A 17,165-nucleotide genomic window follows, 5' to 3' on the forward strand; every position below is an offset into this window, starting at 1 on the left:
CTTTAATCGCTCAACGCCGCGCAGTTGCCTCGTCTGCTGGAACAAGGCGATTTTCCGCCATTATCCCGGTAATTTCAAACATTTTCTACCGCCGTCGGAGAAAGTTTCGGGATGAAGGGTTGGATTATGGGATGGGGAGGTTCAAGGTTGGGTTATTTATTATTTCGTTGGGGATACTCGTTTTATGTTTTCCTCCCTTTTCACTGCCATCTAATTTCATTCCTACGATATTGTCCGCCAGGACGAAATTAGCCTCGGGAATAATACATCGCCATGGAGAAAGGAATGACCTTTATCGTATCACAAAATAACAAGACGGCGGAAATTTAAATTATTTTCGGTGATATTCTATCTTAAGAAATATCGAAATATACAATATTCACGTTAAGACTAAGTGTTGGGAATTTCGTGCAGGAAATAGCCAAATGATTAATTGTATTCGGTTATACAGCAATTATATTTATAAAGGTTTAATATACGTGAAATTTATGCACTTTATACAATATACAAATGAAACACTGGAATCTTTTTTAATGCCACTGTGAGTCACAATATATAAGGTACTGTTCCTGATTTGAGAGTGTAGAGCTCCGAGGAACAGCAGATCCTTTTAAACCCCCAAAACCGATCCCTTCCTGTCCAAAGGTCGGTATTGGCCTGCAACCTCTAACAGGCCTGTCGTCATCGTTGCATGGGCGTAGCTGACTTCCAACACTAAGTATAAAGATTATGAATTCGGAATAAACTTATTCCGAAATTAGACTATTTTTGACCCTTCCAACGTTGAAAATGTAATAGCTTGCTTTAAATATGTGAAAGGATAGGGATCTTCGCGAGAAGAGAATACACAGTAGTCTTAGAAAAATCCTGGGAAGAAATATTAAACGCAAGGAATGCTATCTAAAAGACAATGATTAATCGAGTAAACGTAGCAATATTAGAAAATTTTCGCCTAATTTACCCGCATTCTCTGTCAGGAGTATAATGGCGGTACTCTAGCCGTCACAGACCTAAAGCTACCATTATTGGGATATAACTCGATTGCCCGCGAAGGCAGCGAAATTAACCCCGAGCTACATACACGGTAGCTACGACTTAGCAGGTAACAGTTTCTAAAGAGACCTATCGGAAATACAGCCTTCAGAGTCCATCTAATAGAAACCGAAGGGACGCAATGAAATAAATATGAAACAAGCGTTGGCTGTTCCTCGGATTTCATAAAGGACCTAAAATCGAGTAGAAGATGGAGTCTGTTGCACCACCGCCATTCATCCTTGGCGCAATACATAACAAAGAAGTTAATATCGGCGAGCACTCGGCTCACTGCGATCGCACAGATGTTCAATACCGTCCGCGGCACGGTCGACTAGGCGTCTGACTAGCGCGGGACGATTCCACTAGTTGCCTGCCGGTCGGCCAAGTAGCACACGGCCGCGAGGACGTACGACGGTGCAGGATGCATCGGGCGCATAGAATTTCTTGCACCCGGTCCGACCAACTTCCGGCATTTATGCCCGCGCCGGATCAATAATGCGTGATGGCCGCGACGAGACGTCCGTCGCGACGCGGACACCCGAACGATGCCGTCGAAATGAAAATGAAAAACCGGTCTGCGGCTTTTTCGCCGTGAAAAAAGGCTACGGCCGCGAGCCGGCCGCCGAATCGATTAATTTAATTGAGTGCCCGTGAATAATGGCGGGACGGTGAAAAATAACTCGGCCGCGAAAGAACAGCCGGAAACGGCCGAGCTTTCACCCTTCGGCCGTTCGAGGTAATCGAAACGATCGTGTAGTATTTGTCCGTTCATCGTGCTTTTTCGCCCTGTCCCACGAGACATCGCGAATTTTCCTCCGGTATTTCCTGCGTTTCGCTGTTTAGTCCTTTCCATGCGAGGATCTCGATTTCTAGTCGGTACATTACGCACACCCAAAACGCTATTAATTAATATACCGCCAGTGGCAGACATTCGGTCACTATAGTCATCGTTAATGCACCTCGAGCGTCAGACGTCGGGTGATTATAGTCACAGTGCACTGCGAAAGCTAGACGTTAGGTGGCTATAGTCGTGGATAGCAATCAGCGAAATTAGCTCGTTACTAAAATATCATAGGGATCATTCTCTATTTATTAATTAATTTATTTATTAAACGGGAAAACCTATTAGAGTACAAAGAAAATGAATGCATGTGGAGTTTACAAGTTTCTTAAAATAAAACTACGACAAACATCCAGGGAAACAGAGAAAAGTTTATCTCAATCAATAATAACAATAACAGTTTTATTTTAAGGAAAAGGTAATACAGGACTCTTCTTCAAAAATTTCAAAAATGAAATTTAATAAGAATAAGAACAATTATTTGTTTAATTACAAAGATTATCAAACACAAATATTGGGTTGAAATATAATTATTTTATCACTAACACATGCTCACGCGTCTTCTCTTTATTAATACTCAATTGCAACTGACGTATGTCAAATCACTCTTTATTTTTTATTTCTTCTTTCATACATTACATTGGCATACACAATTCGCACAACACCTCAATCATTACACGCATACTCGTTTATCATAATAACCTGAATCCATTAGATATTTCCATTTCATGCATACTTGTTCCACTCATTCCAATACATATTTACTTAAAAATCTAGGTAACCATTACTACACTCTCATCCTATGTACCCCACTTCGTTTCCTTCCGTTCTAATTCTTCACCTTTAAGAACATACCTAGGTCTAGTATAGTCCTTCCAGTCGATTCTGTTGCATACGTCACTCATGACCTTCCTCTATAGTGTCCCTCGTGCTCACAGACATTAGCCTAAACGCTGAAGCCGAACTCGAGGCTTTATTCTCACCTGTCCATGCATTCATAGTGGCCTAAGACTACTCTTTTTATATTTGCTTTTTCATAAATATGTTCCAAACACTGTCCGAATTTTCTCAGAACCATACCTACCCCGTTCCCAGGATATTGATATTCTAAAAAGATCCTCGTGGAACGAATGGAGCGTGGCTTGCACGTGCACATAAATAAAATACGACCCGATATCACGCTAGATCAGTGTCCAATCGGCAAAGACCAATTGGCAATCTTCGCAAAGAGCCAAACTACTCGTCCATATCCCGCTTTCAGCGTTCCATTTAAACATCCCAGTCGTCTGCCGTTCCGCGAGGTCTTTTGAAAGCGCGCACGGAGGACGTTAAAAATATCAATATTGACCGGGACTTCTGAAACTATTTCCGCGAGGCTCGTTCGAATTCGAAGCTCGCCGCAGACGCATCGATGCACCGTCAATTAAGGCACGCCGGGGCCGTTCGTCCGTGTTTGTCCTGCCGGCAAACGAGCGCGCGGTAGACAAGGGTCTGGCCGGGAATTCGAGAAAGAATGCCGTCCCGTTCGTGTCGGTGATCATTTTAACGACGATCCCCGCGGTCCTTTAAGGTACCGGAAGATACAGCCGACCCGGAACCGCCCCGTAACAAGGGAAGACCACCGCGTCTTCCGTTTATTTCCAGCATAGTCGGAAGTCCGCTCACGTCCACTGCCGTTAAGCTACTTCCTCGACGAGCAAACATCCAATAATTCTGTTCGTGCTTCTTTCCGTACGGCCAGGCGTTACGGTTAAGGCGGATTCGTAGGACTCAATTATACTCCACGGCGACGGCTGCGCCACCTTCTAACGGGGACGTCGAAGGACGTTCGTGACGATCGGCGTCGCTGATAGAGGCAACGAGAAGTCTCGTTTCTAATTTCTTTTTAATTCCTCCTTTCCACCGAACAAATGCTTTTCTTTCGTGCGAAATCTGAAATTTTATTTTACCTTTCCTTTTCTCCTTTGCTAGTTCAATGAAGCTCAACGACGCGGGGTAGATTGAAATCTCGAATCTTCGCGATTTTGCGATAGGGGTGGTTTTCTCGTAGGAACTTCGAACGGAACATGTATATATAGGAAAGGAATAGGTACGGTCCTGAAAGAATGTCAAGAGTGTTTGGGCTTGCAATTAGAACGAAAGTGACCGCGTGCAAGAGGATCGAATGTAAGGGATGTTTATGACAGAGCCGAATACGATAAACGTGTGCAGGTATACGAATGCGTTTCAGTGTTTAGGATACGTGACCGACCGATTGAGAAAGAAAACGTGGGTATGAAAGAAGGCAGAGTATCTTGAAATCAGAGAGAGTATCTGTTTTAGAGTCAGTCTTAGAGTTTTGAGAGATAGCGAGTGAGAGTTATTAACGGATGGAATAAGCTTTAGTTTAAAATAAATCATTTTTATATTTACGTCACTGCTTATTCTGTTGCTTATCCAACATTCGTACATATATAAAATCGAAAGTGAATGGAAAAGCATTGGCGTACAGTCTCTCGGAGTTATGTTTGTCTTCATATGTGGGGATATGGATTGGTAGAAGATAAGAGATGTCAGATTATACAATGTTGCATGTGTGTAGTATCGTTGCTTTCTGTACTTCATGGTGGATGTGTGTTGGTATTTTTATATATATTATTATTATTATTATTATTTTAATATTACGAGTTAAAAGGAAATTAGGAGTAACGTAATAACTATGAATAACGATTGCATGGGCTCCTTGCTTCATCTTTCAGTCACCTTTTATTCATATACTACACATATACTACACACTGATATGATTCATTCCAAATATTGCACGTCGTTCTCGCATAACCTAACCTAAACATTCTCTTGATTTGCTCGTCATTTGCATCGATAATCATTCTACAGTAAATAATTCACACATTACCCTTGCACGTATAATTCATCTTAACAGTTACACGTACATTAGATGAAAACATTGACTTCTTTACCGGTTCCCCGCAAAATTTTAAACGTCAATCGCGAAACACCGTAATTACCCAATAACTTTAATATGTTACAGGTACACGGGCTTTGTAGAAATTACAAAACCTTTGTTCCTTTGTTTCTTTTACGTATCGCGTGCAATTTTACGTTTACACAGCTACGTACATAAAGGGCTTCCGATCCGTTTGCAAATAAATAAAATAAATATTTGTTTACATTTCGTTGAAATTGGAAGTCCAATCGCGTCTTTATATTTTCGCCATTATCCATTAGCTGCTATTACGTTTTATCCCCTTAACGTCCCCATCTATTTTCACCTAGACACGAGATAAGTAGATAATTAGTTTATTTTCGAAAATAGTACGTCATCTGTCGCGACAGTAGTATTATCTGCTTTCCACTATCCACGGAAGAAAAACAGGACGTGTCTAATCCGTTGATTTATTCACTCGCAAGCTCTTAACGATAAGCTCATCGCCGGCGTCTATAATCGGTCTCCTTTTATACCGTAAATCGATAATTAACTCTGTCTCGATCTGATCCAAATCTTCGTCGGTGCTGCTCCCTGTCGTCAAGGACCTGCGTTGGAAGAAATATCTGCCGAATATTAGGATTTTTACATTAGCAACGTCACGGGTAAACCGCGTCTTCCAATTTCATGCTTCCACGATATCCGAAGATCTGCCAGACCCCGAGGAATTTTCGCGAAAAACTAATAAGAAGCGCAGGACTTCTCGAAACTTTGCCCGGAACTTGTTCGAACTTCAATTGTACGAATCGGTGCACGAGTATTAATATCGTCCTCTCGATCGACAACGAACGGAAATCAGGTCCCTTCGAATTTCGACGTTGTCAGAGTGAGTCTGTCGTTTCCGGTTTCGCGGCTGCCATTTTCCACTCTTCTTTTTCCCCCCGTTTCATCGCCGGGCATTTCGATACCGATCGAGCGTGCGCGAAAATCGCGTGCGGGATTAACGTGTTTTTCCGCGCTGAAAATTCCTCTCCCCGCGAAAAGGGTGGCGGAAAACAATCGTTTAGATTTGTTTGAAATAAAAGTATCGCGTCTGGCCGGCCGTGTGCCGTCCATTAACCTCGAGCTCGTATAAACAATTTGCGTGCGCCACGGAAACGTAACAATACGCGCTGGTTAATCACGTGAGTGCCCAGGTCTATCCGTAAATTGACTATTGATTGATTAGTTTCTTCTGTTTGACGAACAACAGAAGAGCCATTACGGTCGTGCTCTCGATTATTATTTAGACCGTGAGCGTTACGATCGATGGTAACTCTCTTTCCGGTTCTCCTTTTTCCACGTAGCAGCTGCAATTTTTTTCTCCATTTTCCTTCCCTTTTTTCCCGTTTTTTCTCCTGTTATCGTTCTCTCTAATATTTCGTTTTTTCCTTGTACGTATCTCGCGCGATCAGAGGAGGATATTTCTCTCTCGGACACCCCATCGCGTTCGACGAATTAATTCCGCGATTCTCGTTTTTGCTTATCGCAATAATTTCAATTAATCCCGAACGTTTGCCCGATATTATCTTCGGAGTATTTTAAAACGGCGCATAAGCCACCGGCGATATATAAATTTCTTCCCTTTGCTTTTGCCCGCCATCTTTCTCGCGGCCCTCCCCGCCGCGTACAATGCACCAGGTGCGAGCAGTGGAACCCGGCGTTGTTACTTTCATATTAAAAGGATTAATGTAGTTAGGGATCTACCGGTTCCCGTCGAAATATGCGTCGTATATTCGGCGAAGACAAAATTACTACGACGGGATACGCAAATTTACGTTGGCCGCCGCCGTCACTGTGTTCGTTCCTGTAATTTATAAACGCCCGAATTCCGGGGCTCAGGCCCTCTCCCTATCGGTAATGCTTTAAACTACACACGAACGAACAGTGGAATTGAACGCGAGCGAAGTGCTCCGCGGAAAATGTTCCTCGAGATTTATACGCCTGTTACAGGTGTGTAACGAACAGGTGTAGGTGCACGCGTTAGGGACCAAGTATTTTTGGGTAGAGTCACAAGTGATGATACTTGACAATAATTCGACTTCGTATAATTTGCGATGGAAATTTGGCTATTGGTATATAAGAATAGGCAATCGAAATATCCAAAAACCCCTAATATCTTGGAACCAAGGTACTTTCTTAGTTACAAATAAAAACTTGTCGATATTTTATTTTATTTTATTTTATTTCATTTTATTTTATTTACGGGAATTAATCTCCTTGAATATATATAATCGCGAGAGAAGATGGGCATATTATACTATTATTAGGCCAATTAGGTTTGCATTTTTCAAACCCTATGATACTTTTGAGAGGAATTTGAATAAAAATGGGGAGTGAGTAATATTCTTCCCAGAAAATTTTAGCATAGAGGGAAGAAAGAAAATGCGATTTTTGGCTAAAGTGTTGGGAGGAACAGCACTTACCTCTGAACCTTAGGATCGAGTGCATACTCGAGTGACCTAGTCATCTTTGGTCACGAAAAAGATTTATTCTCCTCGCGTTTGTATATCAAGATTTACATTTAAATCCAGGAATTAAATCGTCATAGAACACCAATTTAGGACACACGACATAGGACAATTTTATTGTTGACAGGAAAAGGGTTGTAAAATTGAAAGTAATAATCGACCACGTGCGTTCATGGTCGAGTAACATAATTGATAGAAGGCTGGAAGGACTGAGTGTAACGAGAATCATCGTCCAGTCTTTCATACATCTCGAATTTCGCTATTCTCCAGTGATAATCGTTGTGTTCTTGTTGTCCAACCCTCCCTAGTCATGACTCGTTTCCGTACTGCAGAGAATCACGCACGCGTGTTCAATCTTCACCGACAATGGTCATCATAAACAGAAAATTCCTAAACGCGTTGCTTCCACGTGTTTGTCTACATTCCCGAAAATTACTGCCGCAAAATGCCGCAGTAAAGTAAAGCGATACTCGTGGCTCGCGAATACCAGAACCGATGCAAGCAGACAAAGCGTCGTCACTCGACCCGGCGTCCTTCGAAAACGAATTCCTAGCAGAAGCTACGCGGACTATAACGTCGCATGCTTCTGCGTGTCTGAGCTCGAGCGTCGAGATTAGCCGAATTCGAGTAGCGTTCCGTAGTTCTGTCCACTGGCCGATTGTATATTATAGTCGTATATCCAGCCGGCCCGTGCCACCCTCTTTCAACCCACCAGGGGTGGAAATGAAATTTTCCAATGACACAACGAAATCGACAGCCGCGACGGTTCTTGCATCCCATGGCGCAGGTCACGAAATTTTGGTAGAGTGCAACGATGATCGACGGCCCGTGGCAGATATTCTTTCGATTTAAGTACCTTGGACCGATATTGCTTGGATTTAGGTACCTTGGACCGATATTCCTTGGATTTAGGTACCTTGGGCCGATATTCTTTCGATTTAGGTACCTTGGATGATATTCTTTCGGTTTAGGTACTTTAGACCGATATTCTTTCGATTTAGGTACCTTGAATCGATATTCTTTCGATTTAGGAATCTTGGGTCGATATTCTCTCGATTTAGGTACCTTGGATCGATATTCTTTCGATTTAGGGTATCTTGGATCGATATTCTTTCGATTTAGGTACCTTGGATCGATATTCTTTCGGTTTAGGTACTTTAGACCGATATTCTTTCGATTTAAGTACCTTGAATCGATATTCTTTCGATTTAGGAATCTTTGGTCGATATTCTCTCGATTTAGGTACCTCGGATCGATATTCTTTCGATTTAGGGTACCTTGGATCGATATTCTTTCGATTTAGGGTACCTTGGATCGATATTCTTTCGATTTAGGGTACCTTGGATCGATATTCTTTCGATTTAGGGTACCTTGGATCGATATTCTTTCGGTTTAGGTACTATAGGCCGATGTTCTTTCGATTTAGGAATCTTGGACCAATATTCTTTTGCTTTGGGTACCTTGAACCGATATTCTTTCGGTTTAGATACCTTGGGTCGATATTCTTTCGGTTTAGGTACTTTAGATCGATATTCTTTCGGTTTAGGTACTTTAGGTCGATATTCTTTCGGTTTAGGTTCTTTAGGCCGATATTCTTTCGATTTAGGTACCTTGAATCGATATTCTTTCGATTTAGGAATCTTGGGTTGATATTCTTTCGATTTAGGTACCTTGCATCGGTATTCTTTCGATTTAGGTACCTTGCATCGATATTCTTTCGATTTGTAAATCTTGGATCGATATTCTTTCGATTTATTAATCTTGGGTGGATATTCTTTCGATTTAGGAATCTTGAGTCGATATTCTTTTGCTGTAGATACCTTGGGCCGATATTCTTTTGCTTCAGGTACCTCAGGCCGATATTCTTTTGCTTTAGGTACCTTGGACCGATATTCTTTTGCCGTAGGTACCTTGAGCCGATATTCTTTTGCTCTAGGTATTTTAGACCGATATTCTTTTGCTTTAGGTATCTAATAGCGATGTTCTTTTGCTTTAGGTGCCTTGAGCCAATATTCTTCTATTTTAGGAATTTTTAACCGATCTTTTTCGGTTTTGGTATCTTAGGAAAAGACCTACTTCGCCGACACAGGTATCGATAGCTCGTTCGGATAATAAAAAGATTCGAAACCGATCTTCCTAGACCTGATATTCCTCATCCGAGTCAGTTTCGAAACTTCCATTACAATGTAATTTATTTGTTAAACAACGACGCGTTATTTGCTCCGGTTCCCGAGAAGCAAACACGAGAGCCATGCACTAATTGTCAGTACACGCTGGACATCGGGGCAAAAACTGCATGCGCGATTATCGATTTTGTCCCGCGAGAAGACGAGGCTGACCGGCTTCCGGCTGCGACATGGGCTTAATCACGGGTCAGCCGGACGTCTGGGCGATAAATAATATTCAATCTGGCTGAAACGGAATTTTGCCGGACTCGAGGCGAACCGAGGCTCGATCACTGTCACCGCCGCCAGAGCGCGCCCTGGAGTTCGCCGCCGCCGACGGTAAGCCAACGGAGCATCGCTTCTGGATTAATATCGATCACCCGGTGAAATATGACGATACTTTGCATTCGTTCCTATCGAAATTGACAGTCTCCCTGCTATATTACGGCGTTCGAGTTTTTGCTTCGCGGGAAAGGTACGAGGACAGAGTAAGAATCCAAGGCCTTCTGCTCACGTTTACGTTGTTATTCTTTCGTCTCGAATATTCAAACCACCGATCGTTATAAACATTCCCGTAGAACGCGTAGGGATTAAGACTTCGATGGTATCTTTGTTCGCCGACTGTGTGTGTTTACATCCAGTCATGCCTCTCCAAGTACGTCACAGGCTCGCACCGGCATTCGCCAGGGACGAGGAAGACAAAGGAAGACCCGCGGGGCATACGCGCTAGAGCGACCGGTCAACCATTTTGTCGTGCGTTCTCGACGACACCGGTCGTACATTCGCCACGCTCTTCGGCATTTCGCTTATTTAATATTACCGGTGTGTAAAGTGAACCAAGTGACCGCGTACGCGAATTGAAAGTGAGTGCACAGTGTTTTTGCACATTACTCGAGACAGTGGCGTGCAAGCAAATGTGAAATGGAGGATGCACGCGGGATCCACGTGGGAGCTAATCAGGTAAAGTCATGGTTGCAGAGACAGTATGAGTTCGATATAGTTGATCATACGTGTGTTACAATTTACAATTGTAAGAGGTGTAGTTCAGGGGACTGAAGGGATAGGGATTAAAACTAAAGCAAGCTTCTCGTCTTAGAATATTTATCTAGGGATATTGTTCTGATTTGCAATATACGGAATAATAGGATATTGCTGATTCCGATATATATTTTATTTTACGAGATGAGAGACCTAAGAGTAAAGTACAAGCTAAACGATTACAAACTAATTACGCTATTCACACTCGCACCAACTCTTGCAAACTCTTTCAAACTTCGTCTCTAATCTCACCAACAGGACTTTCTGTTGCCTGTCTCCAACTAAATGGGTCCAGGGTTCCTTCGCATTGAGTCTCAACCTACTATTCTCACATTTATTTACTTCTCACACACTGATCTCTTGTTACAATCTGCTCAAGGGTCTTTTACGAACCGAATTTCACGATTCCACATGCGTGGAGGACTCCCTCTCTTGATCCTTCTCGCAAACTTGTCATTAGTTTCCTACATGTATACTTGTAGGAGCGAAAATATTTATACTGATTATCAGTACGAATGACTGTAGGCCTTATCTTTAGATTAGGAATAGTTCTTGGAATGTTCGTGAAATTTTAGCATGCACGCGTGAGTGTGTGTATGTGGTAGTGGTTGTCATAGAATGTGTGACATGAGTGTGAGGAATGTTTATGTGAAAGAATGTGTGTGTGACGAGTATGACAGAGAGTCGCGTGAAAACAATCAGTAGGTGAATGACAGTCATTGCATATAGACGTTGTATGTGAGACAGTCCTCTAGAGATTCTATCGTAGTTAGAAGCGAATTTATTTTACGAGATTTAGTTATAATTTATGTTATGGTGTTATCGTGTTAAATAAATCTTCTTATTAGTTTATCCATTTACTCACAGTATATTCCGTTCATCGAGAATTGACAGGAAATATAATCCTGAGCGACTTATGATCAGACCTGGGTCCTAGCCGATCCAAACATAAGATAGAAAATTTTGCCTCACGCAAGGGCCCCAGTTTAGCACCTCTAAAACTCGATCCTGAGCATCCACGCTCACCAGCTTCGATCACGTGACCGTTTTCTTTATATTTCCCGCAAATTCTCGTTGAACGGAGTATAGCGTGTGTGAAGGAATAAAAGAGGGAACGATAGCATCAGGAGTCATAAAGAAGAGCAGTCATAGAGTCGGTGCAATTGTTATTCATAGTTACTACGTTACTCTTAATTTGCCTAAAAATTCATTTGACATCTTCTTTCTGCCAATCCATATTCCCCACGCATTTATACTAATAATCGTTATTATTTCAGGCGGAATTCCAGACGCGGGAAAGCTAGCTGCGAGCCAGCGTTCCTCCATCATCCCGTTAGCAGGCAACAAAAGTCCTGGAGCGTGGATCGACGTAACTGGTATCTTGATCCCGGCTAGCAGGTAAAATATTTGCCGCGTGTTGCTGCACGAATTAACGCGATATTCCACGCGAGGGCGGATGCTAACGAAAAAAGCTGCGAGTCCGGTCGTATTTTAATTTGCGTTCCCGTTTCGCGTTACTCGTACTCGCGATCGCGCGCCCCGCGTATTTTCGATATTCTATTACCGTTTCGGTATTTATTTAAAAAGTCGCCGGGCATTAATCGATCGTCGATTCAATGAAATTTTCGCGTCTCCCGATGCGATATCCGTTATCGTCCTACGTATCGACGAGGGAGGGAGAAAGAGAGGGGAAAATAGAGGGAAATAAAAGGAGAGAAATCGGCTGGGAACGAGGGGTTGCGCGAAATCGACAGCAGTATGTTTTCTTTGACACCGCTCGCGCATGAACGTGAGTACGATTTTCCTACAAGTGTGGAAACGTTAGGACGGTATCCGGGAGTAATTAATATTAATTAGGTTAATCATTTAAGCCCGGCGGAATGTATCCGTGATTCTATTACATCAATTATAAATTTCGTGCTCGAAAATTAATTAGTGTATAGAATTTACCGATAATTATACGAATCGTTATCGGTAGTTCCGGGCAGAAACGTATTGGAATAGAAACACGTTAAACAAATTAAATCCTTTTTCCAGTAACATGAACGGTAAACGAGAAAATTTATCCGTAATCCAATATCGCTGTAATGTCTACGGTTATCGACCACCTGAAATACACGCTCGAAATGTTTCCAATCGTATTAAAATGTATCTCTCCTTTACAATTATTTCCAGCACCCTTTTTTCCCCCTCTCGATTTTTACGCGTCGCGATACGCATACCGGGTGTCGCCGAATTAGACTCGCTCCGGGAAAAATTTCGCCGCCAAGACGATTACGTATTCTGCGAGACTAATTCCTTTCGATAGAAGGATTAGGTAGGATACCGTGTAACGTGTCGCGGAGGATTAACGCGTTATACCCGTATCCAACCCTCGTCACATTTAACCCTCTGACTTTCTTCCCGCGGAATTTGCTAATACGTTGACAGGTGTTCATAATAAAGCGTAAAGTCGTAGGTTTAAAAATACCTTTCCTGCCCTGGGAATTGACCACGATGTTATCGCGTTATTATGCAAAGAGTACAATGTAAGAGGTAGGATAAGTCGATTTTAATAACACGGGGTGGCCGAGGAAGAACGAATTTTTCGGGTGGAGAATATGGGACAAAAATTTGGGAATTTTCATCGGAAAGTCGGCTGCGTGTGCTGGCAAATCGATATCTAAAAAATGTCCAATTTCCAACGTAACTTTGATTGACAACGTATCGAATTTTATAATTGCTCCCGTGTAAAAATTGAAAACTGAGATCCTGTCCTCGCGTGGTCGTCGCGTACAACCGAACGCGTTCCCGTCCTTCGTTATATTTTAATCAATTTCACTTCGCTCGAATTTTAATCCGCTCTGCCTCCCGCCCCGGAACAAGGTGGCGACGCGATTTTACGAAAATTAAAGCAAGATAATGCAACGGGGAATAAAACGCGGAGAAATTCGAGCGACGTTTTCGCGGCAGACGTACGTAGCATCCGGAGCGTCTCTGTGCCACTTTTGCCCCCGCGAAGGAGGAAAAGGAGGACGGGAAATACCCTCAAACGTTAACGAGCAAGCTTTCCACAAACAAGTACACACATCAAACGCGAGAGACATGCCGGCAACGTACTTTCGGTAGGTGGAAAATAAAGATGACCGGCTGTTACGGGTAATCCCGTGGAAAATTCGAGAGGCAGTAAAGACGAGAGTGTTTCACATCGGATTAACGTCGTGCTCGTGACCCTAACCCTCCCCGATCTCGCCCTCCGGCTTTCCCTTGCGGCAGGGTCACGAGGCACACGCGATACACCCCCTTTCTTCCCTCCTCGCTTATTTTCCTCTCTCTCTCTCTTTCTGCGTACGAAAGCGAGTCTCTCTGTCCCTGTCTACGTTTGCTACTCTTTTTCCCTCTCTATATGCATGTATGAGTTTCTCTATATGTGTGTGCGTGTGTTTGACACTCTTTTTCTCTCTCTCCGTGCATGTAGCATATATCCCTCTTTGCGTGTGCCTCTTCCTGTCTATTTTTATCTGTGCCTGTTCTTTCTTGTGTCCATGTGTATCTATTTACGCGCGTGTGTGTGTATCTACCCCCTCCATCACCCCTCTCTCCGCGTGGGTGAATAGGTGCGTGTATAAACGAGTGTCCCTCTCTGTATATGCGTCTTTCTCTCTCTCTGTTTTTTCTGCATAGAGTGTGTTTTAGTCTCTCTGCATATGTCTGTCTCTCTCCCTCTCTCTGTATCTCACGCGTCCAATACCAGCTGAGGACCCCCCTAACAGTGCCTGTTGTGACCCCCCGCGTTTTTCTTCGCCGCCTCTCGGTTGCTCTATCAGATATCCGGACACATGGTGCAAATCCATCGTGATAGCGCGTCGATAACGAGCGTTCGAAGGAGTAGCCGCGGCGTTCGTGCTGTACACGCATCGGGAAACAGGCACAGACGGTTCAGCGAACGTGACTCGACGCTTGTCGCGCGATGGAAATCGCCGAGCGATTTCATTTCCATTAACCGCCCTGCGAGAAACGCCGCGGCTGTCAGCGCGCGCACGGCAAAAACCGATGATTTATACGGGATCGATCCGCGTGCCTCCCGAAGCGGATCGAGGCGAACCGAGCTCGCCAGCTTTTGCGCGCCGGACGCTCCTGGGACCGCGCGTGGATTATGTCGGACGGATGTCGGGAAGACGCGTGAAGGGGAATGGAGTCGTCTTGGTCGGACGGCCGGGATTATTCCCGAAGTGAGAAGCGAGTAGAGTATGACGGTTTTGATCAGACGGTCGAGCGGGAGCTTGGTTTCGATGGGTAGGAAGGTAGGCAGGCACTTTGGCGGGATCTAATGTTGTTTCTAAGTAGGGGCGAGTGTGCATTAACCCTCCTCAGATTGCGTGTATGTGAGAGTGACTCTGTATATTGCCATACGTTTCGTTCTTCTGTGTCGGATCGAAAGTGGAATATTTCTGTTTCAAATTTGTCTTTTTAACACTAGGTTTACGGTATCTGTATATCTATTTCTAAGGACACCTGTCAAATTGACAGGTAAAGGAAGCCACGTGCCTTTTTTTTAATCTTTTGCACTCGACGAGTTTTTCGTTACAGAAAAATAGTAATTCGAAAACTTTCTGTCATAGAGTAGACGATATTTTTAAAATGGTAAAGGAGGAATCATATGCAAATTAAGACGTAGAATTATTTTTCTTCGATATTCCACACATCGTTAGGTAATTTTAAATTTGATATATTAATTAACGTCGATTTAATTTAAAAACAATTATATATTATATTAACCCTTTGCACTCGACGAGTTTTTGGCTAGAGAAGAGTAGAAATTCAAAGATTCTCTACTAAAAGACTGACGATACTTTTTTGAGTAGTAATCAAAGAATTATATTATAGAATTGTAGAATTATTTGATTTCGGTACCTCGCACACTGTTACATTACATTAAATTTCATATATTAATTAATATCGATCTTCCAAATTTGATGAAATGGTGACTGAAGCTCACCTCTCGAGTGCAAAGGGATAACAGTCTTAATATAAATTAACTAAATCTGTTACCATCGTATAATTGGAGCAAACTTTCGTCAAATTCGCGGATTCCGTAAATCTAGTGTTAAGGGAATAATTGTCTGTAGAAGTTTGTTTTATGTATATAAAATAGGACGTTTACAATTTAGTGGACAAAACAGCAGTCATTTTTCTTTTCAATGATACTGAATTTCTTTGGTAGAGGCTAGGACACTCTTTTCATCGCGTGCACACATTCACTTCTTTCAAACAACTATCATCCTTTTCTCGTCTTCACTCGCGTGTCCCCTGCAAACTAACGTTCCAACACTTTCCCTTCTCAAAAATAAATTGCAGTTATTTCGATATAACTTCTTCAATTTTTCTTCTCTTTCAATAGTTTGTAGTTTTCACAGAAAGGAAGCTTTGTATATAATTTTCGTGTTATTCGAGATATACCTGTCGAGGGTACCTAAACGTAGGTTATAATCATTCCTAAACTATATAGTGACAGCACTTACGTCGATCACGTTCCATATTCGATTGCAAGCGGATCTATAGTGCTCGATCTCTATTCGCCGGATCGCGTTTCCAATTAAATCGATCTTCCAGCGACGAATTTTGTTTCGGTCCTATCGCTTGCCCGATGTCGATTGACAGTTGTCATCGGCGTAAAAATGTCCCCGTGGCAATGGAGATCGAACTACGCGAATAAACTTCGCGAGGATTTTGCACCGTGGACGTTCCACAAACGAGCCAAGTTTAAAGACTGTCTTCTCGTCATGAACGAAACGATCCATCGATCCCTATACGACATGGATGACAGTAGATCTTTAAGATCCTTAGATCTCCCTGTCTGCATAGAGAAAGTGAAAAAAGAACATAGGAAAACGAAACTAAGCAGAATTCAATAACGTACTTACCTTACAGCTAGCCGCCATCGCGATCTTCCTTGCGAACGGCTGTTCGCGGAAACTTTGGCGCTGCGAGCGAATCCCTGCTGCGTAACCTGGCGAGAGTTGCGTCGCACGAATTGGGAAAAGGTGAAGCGGAATTAATGGCTGATAAAAGCGTTACGGCGCTATAAATTTCCCTGCGAATTTTTCTTCGAATTCCTCTCGGGAATATTTCTCGAAATTTTCCTTAAATTACTTTGGCGATAGCCAGGTAGTCGGATAGAGGAGAGCAACGAACGGGAAGGATAAAAGTCAAAGCGCTGAGTATTTATTGAAAACGAATCGCTATGTACAAACGTATTAAATACACGTGTCGTGACATTTATACAGGGAAAAGTGGAAGGGATTCGAGTGTTAACCCACGCACAATAGTCAATACGCCCGCTGATAAACAATAGATAACTGGCCCTACACCTACGCCCGTGCGCAGCCAGCTTATTTGCAACCCATTCCGCCGTTTATATTTGCACGCGGAGATTGGCCCACGCGTTCGCGAATTCGCGACGTTTATTCGTCTAAACCAGGCTAGATTACATTCCTCCGCCTTCGTCATTGAGTTTCGACGAATGCCGATAAACCTCGTGGTTATTGCGCGCTTTCCTCGCTCCATTGCCCCCGGAAGTCGTACAGGGAGCGGCTCGAAGTGGCGGGAAATTTGAATTCGAAGAAAAACGCGAGACCGATCGTGCAAAGGATTTGCTGCGATACCGAGGAAGG

This window comes from Eufriesea mexicana, unplaced genomic scaffold (assembly GCF_001483705.2).
Source record: "Eufriesea mexicana isolate 0111107269 unplaced genomic scaffold, ASM148370v2 scaffold2818, whole genome shotgun sequence".
In the NCBI taxonomy this organism is placed as follows: domain Eukaryota; kingdom Metazoa; phylum Arthropoda; class Insecta; order Hymenoptera; family Apidae; genus Eufriesea; species Eufriesea mexicana.